We start from the raw sequence: 15316 nt of genomic DNA on the forward strand, positions 1-15316 counted from the left end.
TTTCGTGGATCCAGCATATTGCTGAAGTTGACCTAAAGCAGAACTGCTCAACTTTTTTTTTTTTTGTGATAAGCAGCTACTGCAAAGTGCCTTTTATGAGAGGAAGGAGAAGTGGCTTGCTAAAAACCTAGTCAGTGAGCATGTGGCATAGTGAGGTCTTATCAGTTGCTTTAGCCTCTGGGTTTACCACCAGATGAGGCATGTGAATGTATAGTTGCCTCTGGCTGACCATTTTTCTCCCGGCATCTTGGGAATGCGTTATCTAGTACTGCCAGTCCAGCCATGCTCCTCTAGTAGAAGCACTCTTGGATTCCAGGAAATGGATGGAGACCGTATTGCCCTTGTTGACCACATCTGTTATCTAGTTGGTTATAGTAGTTTGCTGGTGATCTTGTTGTTTGGTTTTATTTTATTTTATTCTTCTTTTTCACCTAGAGTGCCTCTCTTAGATTGATTGATTTACTGTTTTTGGTTGTTTGTCTTGTGTGTTTTTGTTTGTTTGTTTGTTTACTCCCACTGATGTCTCTGTTTTTGTTCCCCTAATTCAGAGAGAACGGCATTGTTTCTTACTGGTTGTCCTTAACTCTGTTAATTTCTGTTGTGGCTTGTCATGGCGACTTGTGGAATTCTGCAGGTTCATGTAATATAGGACTAAAGTCCTTTATCCACCTTCTTAAATCCCTGAAATGCTCAAGACCCAAACTTGAAAAACTCTTTTAGTGGTAAAACGTGGCCTGAGATGAAGTTATTTTTAGTCTTTGTTTGTCCTAGTTAGTCAGTGTGATTTTTTTTTTTTTTTGCGTGTGTGTGTGCAGAAATATTAATGTTTTTATTTCTGTATGGTATATGTGCTATATTTCATTTATTAAATCTGAAAAATTTACAATTCCAAAGGGTTTCAAGTAAGACCAGAAATAAGAATTTTTATTTTATTTTATTTATTTTATTTTATTTTATTTTTATATTTAAAGCTTATTTATTTATCTTGAGACAAAGAAAGTATGCACACATGCCCAAGCACAAGTGGGAGAGGGGCAGAGAGAGAGGAAGGAAGAATCCCAAGCAGCCTCTGTGCTGTCAGAGCAGAGCCTGATGCAGGCTCAAACTCATGAACAGTGAGATCATGACCTGAGCTGAAATCAAGAATCAGTCACTTTAACTGAGCCACCCAGGTGCCCTGAAAAAAAAAAAAAAAAATTAAAATCTACAATATATTTTTTAAATATACCTTTTTTATTTTATTTTTTTTATTTAAAAATTTTTTTTAACGTTTATTTATTTTTGAGACAGAGAGAGACAGAGCATGAATGGGGGAGGGGCAGAGAGAGAGGGAGACACAGAATCTGAAACAGGCTCCGGGCTCTGAGCTGTCAGCCCAAATCCCGATGAGAGGCTCAGACTCACGGACCGCGAGATCGTGACCTGAGCTGAAGTCGGACGCTTAACCGACTGAGCCACCCAGGCGCCCCTAAATATACCTTTTTTTAAAAGTTTATTTACACTGGGTGTTGTATGGAAACCAATTTGACAATAAACTTCATATATTGAAAAAAAAAGTTTATTTATTTATATTGAGAGAGAGAGTGAGCAGAGGAGGGGCAGAGAGAGAGGGAGAGAGAGAAATCTAAGCAGGCCCTGCACTCTCAGTGCAGAGCCTGACACGGGGCTGGAACCCACGAACTGTGAGATCATGACCTGAGCTGAAATCGAGAGTCCCACCGCTTAACCGACTGAGCCACCCAGGTGCCCCTAAAATAGATTTTAAGGGAAAACAACAAATTTTTGCTGTATAGTAATTACTTGTTATAATTTGAACATAATGTAATAAGTCTACAAAAAGAACAGAAATAGAACTGTGAAAGTGGTAAAACAGGGTAGTTTCTTAAACCAAAAAAAAAAAAAAGCCTCAGAGCCAGTATTATCTGCTTAGAAATATGGACTGATACAATTGAAACATGTTGCAATTATTAAGTCACTTTGAAGATGATAAATATACAAGGTTAAAAGTGCCCTAATTATTTTAGATTAAGTGGAGTAAAGAGAAGAGTGGAACCCTTTTTATTTCAGAACCTGGCCCATGTCTTGTCTGGGAGCAGCCTCAGCCACTGTGAGAACCAGAAAGGACAGAATGAGGAGGTTGTCACAACACTTAAATACTCAGCTTTGGGCATTCAACATCAGGGTCCACCTCCTTTCTGGCTGCTAACTGGTCCAGGGAGCCTAGTCCTGCTTTAACCTCCACTCTGATGAGCTGGGCATGTTAATCCCTCCTGGATTCTTTTTCTCAGGGACAGACGTTCACTAGCATATGTAGGACTTTCAGCTTGAAACATGGTTGCAGATTTGTTTGCCTCTCACAGTTAAAAATAAATCATTGTCCATATTAAAAAGCTGGGAATTTTAAGAGAAGAATCTGAATTTTTGTAAAAATAAAAGTCTGACAATACTGGGCTGAGTTTCTGCATGACAACTCTCTGCCTGGTTTCTAGGTAAGCCCAAGAGTGCCCCACTTTTGTGTTTCTTCCCTGTTTCGGTTAATGTGCTCAGTTCTCTGTTTTCTATGGATAAATATTCCAGTTTCCATCTCCCCAGTCCTAGAAGCTCTGATCCAAAAATGTCTGTGACTTGGGTAACTCATAAGAATCAATAGGTATCAATGTTATATATTTAAATATATATATATTTAATACCTATTGATTATATCAATATAATTATATTATAATATACATTATTATATAATAAATAATAATTATATATTATATATATTATATTGAATATATATATATATATATATATATATATATATATATAGTCAAAATCTAAGACTAGAGGTGAATTAGAAAAACCATGGGGACCATTCAGGGGTTAGGATAAATAGCCCTAGAGATATTTATTTTAGTGGTTCATAATTCTGTTTTTAAAAGAAAAACAGTGGGTAGGCTTTTGATTGACCTAGTCACTATGATTCCTAGTGTCTTCATGTCAGTTAAAGGCCATTAATGTTTTATTAAAATCCTCAGTTAATCATAATGTGACTCAGATGTCCATCTTCCCCTGGGTCTGTGAACCCCAGCTCCTCCAACATGAAGGCAACAAGCTTTTCTTCCTATTAAATACAGTTTATTGTGCTTTTTGAAGTATGCTAAGAAACTCTGTTCTAGAATGATGAGAAATTCAGTCCTGCTGTTTCTTCCAAGTCTGATATTGGCAGAGTTGGATTTCAGTTTCTGCTGTGGGCTATTCCTTGGTTTGTCCTCCCTTGTTCTCATTGCCCTCAGTTAGCTCGTGTTTCTGTGCATTCTAGTGAACTGAGAAGAGATCTTCTTGGCAATTTATATTCTTTGCTCTTATTCATAATGACATAAAACATAGGTCCTTGGGGTTTTCATAAGTGATCTTGTTCTCTGGTCACGGAACCAAATGACACATGGGTTAGACCCCCTGACATGCCAGGGGAGCCTTCATGTGGAATTGAGATGGGATTCAAGGAAGAGCAGGGCTGGAGCTTAGACAGGAAAAAGGTCTCTGGTGAGAAGAGGGGAGGAGAGATCTCTAGATGTTGAGATTTGGAATAACAAGAAAAATTGAAGTAGTGTCTAAATCTACAGTTATCATTAGCTAAGACATCAGGAACTTGTTACAATTGGACCTTGGTACCAAGGTACTAATTTGGCTGGTTTGTTGTCTGTAATACTGTTCCACTATGGAAACTGGCAAATAGTTTATAAAGTCAAAGAGTAGGGTCACTGGTTGTGTCAGGGATCCCCAAGGCTGTCCCCAGGTTTGGTGATTCACTAAGAGAACACACAGTACTTGGCACATAGTTGTCCTTATGGCTATGATTAAAAAAAAATTTTTTTTTAATGTATGGATTTGAGAGATAGAGAGAGACAGGGTGTGAGTGGGGGAGGGGCAGAGAGAGACCTACACAGAACGTGGCGCAGGCTCCAGGCTCTGAGGTGTCAGCACAGAGCCCGAGGTGGGGCTCGAACTCATGAGCTGTGAGATCATGATCTGAGTCAAAGTTGACACTTAATTCGCTGAGCCACCCAGGCACCGCTTTATGGCTATGATTTTTGACCGTGGAAGGAGACAGAGCTAAATTATCAAAGGGAAAAGACACTTGGGGCAAATCTATAGGAAACCAGGCACAAGTCTGCAAGAGTCTTTTCTCAGTGGAGTCTTCAAAGTGTGTGCATAATTCTTCTAGCACTCACTTGTGGCAATAATGAAATGTTGTCTACCAGGGAAGCGCATTGGAGACTTAGCACCTTTTCATTGGAAGCTGGTTACATAGGCACCCTTTGTCTAGCATGTGCCGAAATTCCAGACTCCGCAAGGAAAGTAGGTGCTCAGCATTAAACCATGTTGTTTGTTCAAACAGTTTAGGCACAATGAGCTATTTTTATCAGTGCTGGGAATGGTAGGACCCTCTCAGAGTCCAGGTTCCCAGATGCCAACCAAGGGCCAACCTGGTAAAGAGGCCTTTCTCTAAGCTGCTAGGTCTCTAGGACTATTGTGTTAACTCTTTTCTGTACATTAGTAGTAATAGTGACACAAATTATTGAGTACCACATACAGACGAGGCATGGTGCTGGGTACTTTACATACATTATTTCCTTTATTCCTCAAAATAGATGTTTTATTAGTTCCCCCTACTTAAAAAATGAGTGAGGCTTAGAAAGCTTAAAAACTTGTACGAGGTCATACACTAATGAGTTGCAGGGCTGTTTCTTTAAAGCCTATTTTTGAAAGAACCTTGATAGTCTGGGGAAAATTAGAAAAAAAAAATCTATTAAATCTCTCTGTAACACAGATGAAATTTTATGTTAAAGCTTTTTTTTTTTTTAATTTTTTTTTTAATGTTTATTTATTTTTGAGACAGAGAGAGACAGAGCATGAATGGGGGAGGGGCAGAGAGAGAGGGAGACACAGAATCTGAAGCAGGCTCCAGGCTCTGAGCCGTCAGCACAGAGCCCGACACGGGGCTCGAACTCACAGACTGCGAGATCATGACCTGAGCCGAAGTCGGACGCTTAACCGACTGAGCCACCCAGGTGCCCCTATGTTAAAGCTTTTTGACACTGTTTTTGTTTACTACTTTCAGTTACGATTTTTTTTTAAAAATCGTCTTTTTGGTAGAAGGAAGTCAGCACTAGTCAGGGTTTTTGTCCTGGCTCTGCCACTATCTAATTGGACTTCATGAAACAATATTCTTCAACCCATATATCTCTTTACGCTCTCAACTCCTCTTTTGTCATCTCTATTTCAACCCAACACGCATTTGATCTTTTACCAAATGCTATGAATTCTCCTTGCCTTCATCACAACCTTATTGCAGTTCCCAACTCCATTCTCTTGGTGGATTTACTGCCCTGTTTGATTCTATTCTTGGTCCTTAATCTTTTATTTATGCGGCCATCATAGGGATATTTAAAACCTGTAGCTTTGTATCTTCTTTAGGATCAAGTAAAAACTGAGCTTGGAATGCAAGGTCCTTGATGCCATTTTTCCTTGTCTTCCCTCTTTCCTCCTTCCACCTCCTGCTGCGTCTTCTACCTGCTCTTTCACATTATGCCTTTCTTAATTTTTTTCAGTCTACTTGGCGTGATACGTTCCTCTGTCAGCCTGTGAGGATCCATCTGTCCATCCCGCCTTCTATATTATCCATCAAAAATGTGTTGAGTGCCTAGCAAATGCTCATCTTTTCTGACTCACCCCAATGCCTACCTTCTCTGAAGCCTTCCCTGTATCCCTCCCACCAAAGGTAGAATCCCCCCCCCCACCCCACCCCAGCCCTCTGTGCTCTGTGCATGTCTTTGTTGGTGGCACCTTGGTTACCCAGCTTTAACTGCATAAATGTGTCCCCCAGTGGACTTTAAGCTCTTCGAGGGCAGGGCTCATAGCTTTTCCATCTTGTATTTCCAAAAGTCTAGTGCAGAGTTGAAGATTCAGTACATGTTGGATGGCTGCATGGATCAAAGGAGAGATGGGCAGACCTCAAACTTCAGAAGCAGGCAGGACAGGTTTATCTTAAACATACATCGTAAACAACCAGAAAGGTTGAAAGGCTCATATGTAGAAGAGCCAGGATTTGAGTCCCTCCTATAATGCCACAGGTGCTTTCCTTATTTTATTCCAACATTCTTTGTAATGAGATGCTTGATATTATAATCTTTTACCCAGGTTAATTGTCAGGATGGTGAAGCAATCAGTTCTTAAGTATAATGGCGCATGTTTCTTGAATACTCTGGGTAGCCTCCCATATTTCTCTAGGGTCTTCTGGGTCTTATAGGGTTGTTCTCTTGACCACCCCTGGGAACCTGGAGACTCTTAGTGATATAGACATAAGAGCCTATTAAGGTTCTGAGATGATGTGATGTTTGTCTTTTAGTTGTATCTTTAGACTAGGTAGACCTCCCAGTGGGAAGCATAGGTTCACAAGGCCCTGCTAATCACTACCTGAACACGTATAATTTTCAGCACTTGTTAGGATTCTGGGTAATGGATGTGGACTGGAAAAAACTGTTGCTTTTACAAGTCAATTGGAAGCATTTATATCAGACTCTAGAGGTTACCGTGTAGTTCACCAGCTTGTAAAAAGTAAGATAGTGAGACAGCTGTAAATACTCCACAGATAGAACAGTGGTTAGTGTCCTAGGGGTTTTATTTGTTTGTTTTGCTCTGAGAGGTCTCAACTATGTTAACCCATGAAAACTCATTTTCTAGTTGGCAGTTGAGTTTCCTTGTTTTGGAAATTAGATTGTATCAGTTTCATGTCTTGTGTCTCAGTTTCCTTTCTTGTGTCTCTTCTCCCACTTTTCATTCATATCTGTTTTCTTATTCTACTGTCCTGGATCTGACTTTCCTCATCATTAGTCACTTTAAAGGGCCAAGATCCGGGTCTGAAGTCCTACGATCTGATTTATTCCCTTAATTTGCCAAGTTAATCTATTTTCATTTAATGATATTCATTTTTTTTTTCTCTAGGAAGCAGAAACCTATTTAAGACAGAAGAGGGGGAGAATACCATTCCTAAAATTTGGGGGGGTAGCTTTTTATTTTGCTGTAGTTTCAACTTACAGAAAAGTTGGAAGAATAGTACAAGGGATTCTCAAGTAACCTTTATTCAGATTCACAAATTGTCTCTAGTTGCCCCATTTGCTCTATAATTCTCTTGGTCGCTGTCTTTCTCTTTATTTTTTAATTTAATTTTATTTTTAATGTTTATTTATTTTTAAGGGGGAGGCAGAGAGAGAGGGAGACATAATATCCAAAACAGGCTCCAGGCTCTGAGCTGTCAGTAGCCCAACGAGAGGCTCGAGCTCATGGACCATGAGATCATGGCCTGAGCCAAAGTTTGACGTTTAACTGACTGAGCCACCCTGGTGTCCCTCTGTCTTTCTCTTTAAATGCATGTCGTTCTCTGAACCATTTGAGAGAAAGTTGTAGACATTGCCCCTTTTACTACTTAAAAGGTCTTTGTGTATTGTCTAGGAACTAGGTCCATTCTGTTTTATAACCATAGCATAATGATCAAAGTCCGGACATTTAACACTGATACAATACTATCATCAAATCCAGAGTCCGTGCTCAAATTCATTCATCATGCCACGGATGACTTCATTGCTACTTCTCCACTTCCTCCTCTTGCCAAGTCCTGGATAGAATCCTGGGTTACATGTTGCATTTTGTTGGTCAAGATGTCAAGTTTTTAAATGTCCATGGTGAGAGGGGGAGAAATGTATAGAAGAGATGCTGTTTTTTTGTCACAGCCTATAACATGCCAGCTATCCTATGAATGCTCAGCGATGGTGTGTGAATGCCTACAAACGTGAAATCAGATTTAAAAACCTTTGCAGTCTATTCCCTTTCTCTCATTCTCATGGTCATCATTAGGAGTGGGGAGATCTCCCTCCTCCCAAAGAAATTATTGTAGCCTGGTCCACTAGGATGAGTAAAAAGCACTTATTCCAGTTTCCATGTCCTCCCACCTTCAGTTTTAACTTTTATTCTCCCATGTTAAACAGTTGCTAAGGATCTGGCTATGATAGCTGTGGTTCATTCCCTTGAGTATTTGTATTACAATGAGACAAGAAGTATAAGGAAAATCAATATTTTTGTTCAGAAATGGTTACCCAGTTTATCTTATTCGTAAGACTTAGCTCTCAGCAATTTTTAGTGATATCAAAAAGTCAAATTTCCCTCAAAGTTTTATTTAACAGTTTTTCCACTGAATATATTCAAAAGACTGTGCCATAGGCACTGAAAGCAATTATGAAAGGAACAATCCCCACAATGTTTGGAAATGGCATTATAGTTGAAATAAATATAGTGTTTCTCCCCACCTCTCTTTTCCCACCTGCTTATCTTGAAAGAAACTTCTCTTAATTGGAAATGTGTGTAATTTGTTGCATTTTTTTTTTTTTAAAGAACTATGTTTGACATCATGATTTTTGTAACATGAGTTTTATTTTTCCCTGTTGCATCATGACCTACTGGGTTGGGGATTCTTAGAAATCTTTGAAGCTACTTTTGTAATTAGTAATTTCTAGTAAGTGTTTGTTGATGAAGATAGGTATGATAGCACTTATCCTGAGGGACCGTTAAAGAAGAGATCAAATTACATGAGCAGAGGAAGGTTTGGTGGCAAAAGTATAGATTCTGTGGATTTTGGGGGGTGGTGGAGGTTGGAGGGGTTGGAGACATCCACTTGGCCAAGGGTTGGAGTAGGAGCAACGTGGGTCAGGGAGTGCCCCTTCCGTACAGAGGGGGCAGCACGTGCAGATACCATGGGCATGGAAGGGGGTTTGCTGTATTTGTGGAACCGTTCTGTTCTAGACCTATATAGGCTTTAAAAAAAAAAAATGTTTTAAATTTTGAGATGGGGGAGGGGCAGAGAGAGAAGAAGAGAGAGAGAAACCCACTCTCAGAGTGAAGCCCAACTCAGGGCTTGATCTCATGACCCTGAGATCATGACCTGAACCAGAATCAAGAGTTGGATGCTTAACCAACTAGACCTGTATAAATTTATATAACTGATAATTACCGGTACACGTGGATAGTTGATTTGTTAGTAAGAAAGAATAATTATACAATTTTAGAGCTGAGAGGCATTTTTAAAATTTTTATTTATTTATTTATTTATTTATGTTTATTTATTTATTTGTTTGTTTATTTATTTATGAGAGCATGGGTGGGTGAGGGTGAGGTGGGCAGAGACAGAGAGGGAGAGAGAATCCCACCATGTGCAGAGAGGGAGAGGGAGAGGGAGAGAGAGTGCGGAGCCCAGAGTGGGGCTTGAGCTCACCTGAAGCAGGGCTGGAACTCATGAACCATGAGATCATGACCTGAGCCAAAGTTGGACGCTCAGCTGACTAGGCCACCCATGTGCCCCTAGAGGTGTTTTAAAGAATGACCCCCCAATTTTTCACTTGTGGGAACTGAGGGTAAGGAAATGATCTGCTTGAGTTCACCTAGTAAGCTAGTTGCTAAGCCTGGACCAAAACTCAGACCTGAATGTTCCTGTGTTAGCCTCTGATTGTATAATCTTAGTTCTGGGAAGGATGTAGTATTTGGGGTGCTCAGGTAGGTTGCTTGAGAGTACTTACGAGCTTGTACACAGAATGGGCACTATCTAGTGACTCTTAGGATACCTTTGCTTAAAAATACTAATCACTTCTCTGCCTTTGAAGTTTTGCTCTTTTTGCACCTAATAGTTCCTTTCCTTTATCTCTAGTCCTCCCCTGCCCTCAAAGGTTATAAATGCCTTGCCCTTTTAAAATTACTGTTATTATAATAATAATCAGTAGTAGTATTATAGCCTTTTCCCTCACAAACTACATAATAATCTCCTTGAGGGCAAAGAAGAAACCTATCACACAATGCCTTGCACCCATTAGGATCTCAAAAAAGGTTTTGTTGACAAAAATTACGATGGTGATAGTGTTTTGGGGGGAGCAAAATGGTCTTTAGAGACATTGTGGTAATTATTTCTCTTGCAATTTTGTTTCATTTTATTTTTTTAGGAGATACATTATTTAATTTAGAAACAAAGCTGCATTTCTCCAAACTAAAATGTGGACGTTATTTTCAACTATGGGAGTCTGAACTGTCAGAAGTCATACAGCAGTTTGAGAAAGTGAAACTCCATTTTGAGTTGTTTCTAGGTTGTTTAGGACATGCTGCATCTTAGCATGGTTGAAACTGGTCAGGCACACACAGGGAATTATCTATAAAAGGGAGCTTAGAAACACCTGTCTTGTTCAGCAATTCATTCTGTGACTCTTAGAACTCCTGCCATTAATGGCCTTTGAATTTTGTGAATATACTGTACTTCTGAGATAAAATATTAAAGTTTGACGATTACTACTTCAGATAATTGAAAACGGTGTAGTCTTATTACTAAAGCTCATTTACCTTTTTAAGTTTTGAAAAAAAAAATTTTATGTTTATTTATTTTGGAGAGAGAAAGAGAGAACCAGCGTGCGACCAAGGGAGGGACAGAGAAGGGGAGACACAGGATCTGAAGCAGGCTCCAGGCTCTGAGCTGTCAGCACAGAGTCCAACGTGGGGCTCAAACCCACAAACCGCGAGATCATGACCTGAGCCGAAGTCGGACGCTTAACCGACTGAGCCACCCAGGTGCCTTTAAAATTTTTAATCATGGAGAATTGTCTATAATACTTGCACCCTTCCACATTACTGAACACCTAAAATGAAAAATTGCACCCAAAATAGTTGTTTGTTGAATAAAACTAAATGAATAAGAGACTTAAATGAAATCTCTCAGTGATTTTTAATAGATTTTGGGAAGGGAATTCCCCCTTCCCCCCAATTATCCTAGTCGTATGAGAAAACTTTCTTCCATTCTATCTTTATTCCACATAATCACATAGGTATAGCTGTTCCTTAATTTTATTTGCCACAGCAAAAAGGAACATGAAAGTTATAATTCCCTGCTCGTGAGATTGTAACATGTGAATTTTTTTTCATTTTAGAGGAACACATATATTATATATAATTGTTTATTTATAAATGATATATATAAAATTATATATTTATAAGTTATAGAATGTATAAATCTTAAAGTATTATATATACTTACTAAATCTATATTAATATGTTAATTAATTTCCTGGCAGAAGAGAGGTCATAAGCCCGTACACTTTAAAAAAAATTTTTTTAGTGTTTATTTTTGAGAGAGAGAGACAGAGCACAAGCAGGGGAGGGGCAGAGAGAGAGGGAAACACAGAATCTGAAGCAGGCTCCAGGCTCCCAGCTGTCAGCACAGAGCTGGACGCGGGGCTAGAACCCACGGACCTCGAGGTCATGACCTGAGCCGAAGTTGGACACTCAGCCGACTGAGCCACCCAGGCGCCCCAGTCCATACACTTTTATTTGTTACATGGGCCTCACGTCATTTGTCTTACTCATTATTTGAAGGATTTCGAGTACATACAGTGTCCTAGGGATGGAGGAATTAAAGGGTGCAGGACTCTGGCTCCGTTAAGCTTACAGGCTGCTTAAGTTATAGTTCTGCTTTCGCGGGCTCGTAATGACAGACTTTATTCCACTGCATCCACTGGGCTGTGAAGCTGGAGTTCCCATCCTCACACCCCACTGTTTGCCCTCGCCTGTGTATTTCTGGAGTATCTGGGACTCTTACACTTCACTTGCCCTTGGGTTTCCAGGGGTGATAGGGGGTGGTTGCACAGACAGGATTTCAAGGTTTCCTTCTGTTGTTAAATTTTAGTTGGCTTAGATTTCACAAAAGCGCAAGTGTTTTGCATACATATTGCGATACTGTGTACTCGCTAGCATCTCCGTGAAGCGTACCTGCAGATAACCAACAAACTTTTGCACTATTTACTTTGCAAGTGAAGAAACTAGGGGACAAAGCCAGGTCACCTTCTCTGAATTGACATCCCATCTGACTAGATGAACCAAGATGTCTTATCTTTCTGGCTAATGTGCTGTCTGTTAAACCACATTGTGCTAATGACCGCAAAGGGGGACTGACTTCCTTAAACATAACTTCACTGACCACCTGTATACATGGTTTCCTTCCTCCTTCCCTGCTTTGGCTCTGTGTATCAGACCTTCAAAAGGCATTTCTTTCAACCTTGATGGTTTGTGTTTCTTTTTTTCCTCACTGCCCCCCTGTGAGATGGGAGTCCTATGCATACAAGTAAATTAGAGTTTGTGGAAGAGAGACCTACAGAGAGAAAAGATTTCTGTGAATGGTTGTGTGAAAGAGGTTGAAAAGGGTTATGCTTAGACGGTAACCCTTAAGAACTTTAAGGTGGGTTTGGTTAAACAGTTCATTTCATAAATACTTGATTCTTCACAGAAAAAACTCACAAGTAACTCAATTAAATGTGAATTTAATCACTCATAGTCAATCCCAACAGGAGAGAACAGTGTCACAGCTGGAAAGGACCCCCTATAAATCTACCATAGTATATTAAGTTTGTTTAACATTTTTTATGAGTTAAGCAAATGGAGTTTTAGGTCGATTCAGTCCCGACTAGGATTGACTATAGTACAACATCAAAATAAATGGTACAGATTTGAATTGTCCTGGAAAAAGGTGAGTAGCTTCATGCTAAAGATCAAATATGTAATTCAGAATTTTTCTTTTTTTAAAGAAAATGTTTATTTCTGAGAGAGAGAGGGTCCCAAGCAGGCACCACACTGTCAGCACAGAGCCCAATGCGGGGCTTGATCTCGTGAACCGTGTGATCGTGATCTGAGCTGCAATCAAGAGTCAGACACTTAACCGACTGAGCCACCCAGGCACCCCAGAATTTTATTTTTAAGTTTTATTTATTTAAGTAATCTCTACACCCAACATGGGGCTTGAACTCATGACCCGAGATCGAGAGGCGCATGCTCTTCTGACTGAGCCAGCCAGGTGCCCCGTTTTATTTTTATTTTTTTTTACTGGGTCATTTCTTTATTTTCAGATGTCCCATTTGATCACTTTTTAAGGACGGATGTGATGACAAACATCTGTAGGAAACAAAACCCAAATCCACTGGATGAGATAGTGTATTCCATGAGGTTCTCGAATCAATTTATCAGCAGTTGTCTGCTCTCACTTAATTATAGGGAACTGCAGTTGTGGTCTAAGGCTCATTTCCAAATTAATAGGGTTTCTGTGCATTAGAGAGTGAGAGATTAACACTGTGGACTCTGGAGCCAGATTACCTGGGTTCAAATCCTAAATTTGTTACTTTTTGCCATGTGACCTTGGACAAGTTACTTAATCTCTACACCTCATTTTTTCATCTTCAAACTGGGGAGAAAGTGGGACTACCCTCCTAGGTTTTGGTAAGGAGTAAATGGGTCGCTGTATGTGAAGTGACCAGGGCAGTTCCTGGCATAGAGCAGGTACCATATAAGCACCGGCAGTTTCTGTTCTGGCTCTACACATGAGATACGTTGCACTCTCACCCACTTTTGTCTTTGTTATATATGTATTTCAAGGTTTTTGCTCTTGAGTCTGGCTTTTCTCAGATCTAGACGTTTTTGAGCTAAGCATAACTGGGTCATTCTCCTAGGATCGCAGGGGATCCACTCTTTGAATTGATCTCTGTTGCTTGAAGTCAGCTGCATTTGGGGATTCTGGTAACCGGTGGAAATGCATGCCTCAGAGTAAGGCTAGTTCACATCCCGGCATCTCTGAGCCTGTGTTGGTAGAGCTCTCACGGGGACTGTCTGCTCTGAAGGTTTTCCTCTGGATGTTTGTGAGTGGAGAGCGTGATGGGATCCTGGCTGTGATAAATGTGCTCCTTCAGTGTGACATTTTCATACACCAGAGGTGGGTCTGCCATGAAGTTAAAGAAAAAGCAAGCATTAGAGACTTTTCATTCCAGAGCCCTTTCTGAGGTTCCGGGAGGCCCCCTAGCAGTTTTGTATTCATAATTTTGCACTTAAAAAAAAAAAAAAGTCTTCTTCTTAAAGCGTATAAGCTTCAGGCCACTCAAAACCTTGATCTGTTTCTACAGAGCGTAAAGACTTTATTTGTCCTAATACCTGACGCCATCTATCAATTCTGCCAGTGAAATACTCCCAAGCACCTCCATTGTAAACCATTGCCTCTATAATTGGTTTCTGTTCTTAGAAGTCTTCCTTTCAAGAACAAAGTGTTATATATCTACTTTAATCTGTTAAATTTATCTTTAATACTTTCAGAGTTGTTTTTTAAAGTACCATACATTCTTTTTAAGTTTGTTTATTTATCTTGAGAGAGAGAGAGAGAAAATGTGCTAGTGGGGGAGGGGCAGAGGGAGAGAGAGAATCCCAAGTAGGCTCCTAGCTGTCAGTACAGAGCCTGACACGGGGCTCAAACTCACGAACCGTGGGATCATCACCTGAGCCAAAATCAAGAGTCAGATGCTTAAGTGACTGAGCCATCCAGGTGCCCCGAAGTACCATACTTTTCTTGTTAAATGAATTCCTGAGTGTGTTATGGTTATAGTTACTCTTGTGAATAAGTTATTTTTCATTGTATGTTTGTTGTAATTAGGTGCTGTTAATATATAACCAAGCTCTTGATCATTATGAATCTATTTTGTAACTTACCAGTATACCATGCTGTTTCTAAATATTTCATAGAGGCACAATTTTCCATACCAACTTTGCTATAAAAAGGATTATTTTCTATTACATTTAATCCAAATAATGGATAAATTTGCTAATTTTTTAAAAGTTAGCAAAAATAAAAGCATTTTCAGTTCTAAGTAGGAATACTCAAAAGGGTAGGATTAAATATTTCTTTGCTGAGCAAATTTTAAACTGCAGGGAAGTATTGATGGTGGAGGAATGTACATAACTAATAACAGCAAACTTTCTGAATTGACTGAAATATAAAATTTAAAAGCAGAGAAGTCTGAGTTTGTAACTCATAATCACTACCAATTGGTGGAGTAAGAAGATTCAAACGTAGGCCATTTGACTTCGAAGTTCCCCAGATGTCTCTACCTTAATTTTCTAGCCAAATAAGCAAACAAACAAACAAAAACAAACAAAAAAAAACATGCCTCTTTTTACTTGAATCAATTAAAAAATTACTACAGTCAATTATTTTGTGGTGGATAATGTTCCAAGCTCTGAGGACACAAAAACATATACAAAGCAAATGTCCTGCTGTCATGGAACTTACATTCTAGAGGAGAAAGGCAGCATACAGATAAACCAATAAATATCTCCCACCTTGAAAAAAAGCAAAGCAGGATGGGAGGGGTGGGGACTTGCATGCTTGTGGGTTTTCTTTCTTTTCTTTTCTTTCTTTCTGTTCTTTCTTTCTTTC

The 15316-nt window shown here is 39.5% G+C and overlaps 1 protein-coding gene across 3 annotated transcripts in view; it reads left to right on the top strand.

Annotated features, from left to right (window-relative positions):
- The window catches only part of TEC (tec protein tyrosine kinase), a 126457-nt gene that overhangs the window by 36689 nt on the left and 74452 nt on the right, over positions 1-15316 (top strand). The window lies entirely within an intron of this gene.

The sequence above is a fragment of the Panthera pardus genome, unplaced genomic scaffold, assembly GCF_024362965.1.
Source record: "Panthera pardus isolate Hobbes unplaced genomic scaffold, ASM2436296v1 HiC_scaffold_13, whole genome shotgun sequence".
NCBI lineage: Eukaryota > Metazoa > Chordata > Mammalia > Carnivora > Felidae > Panthera > Panthera pardus.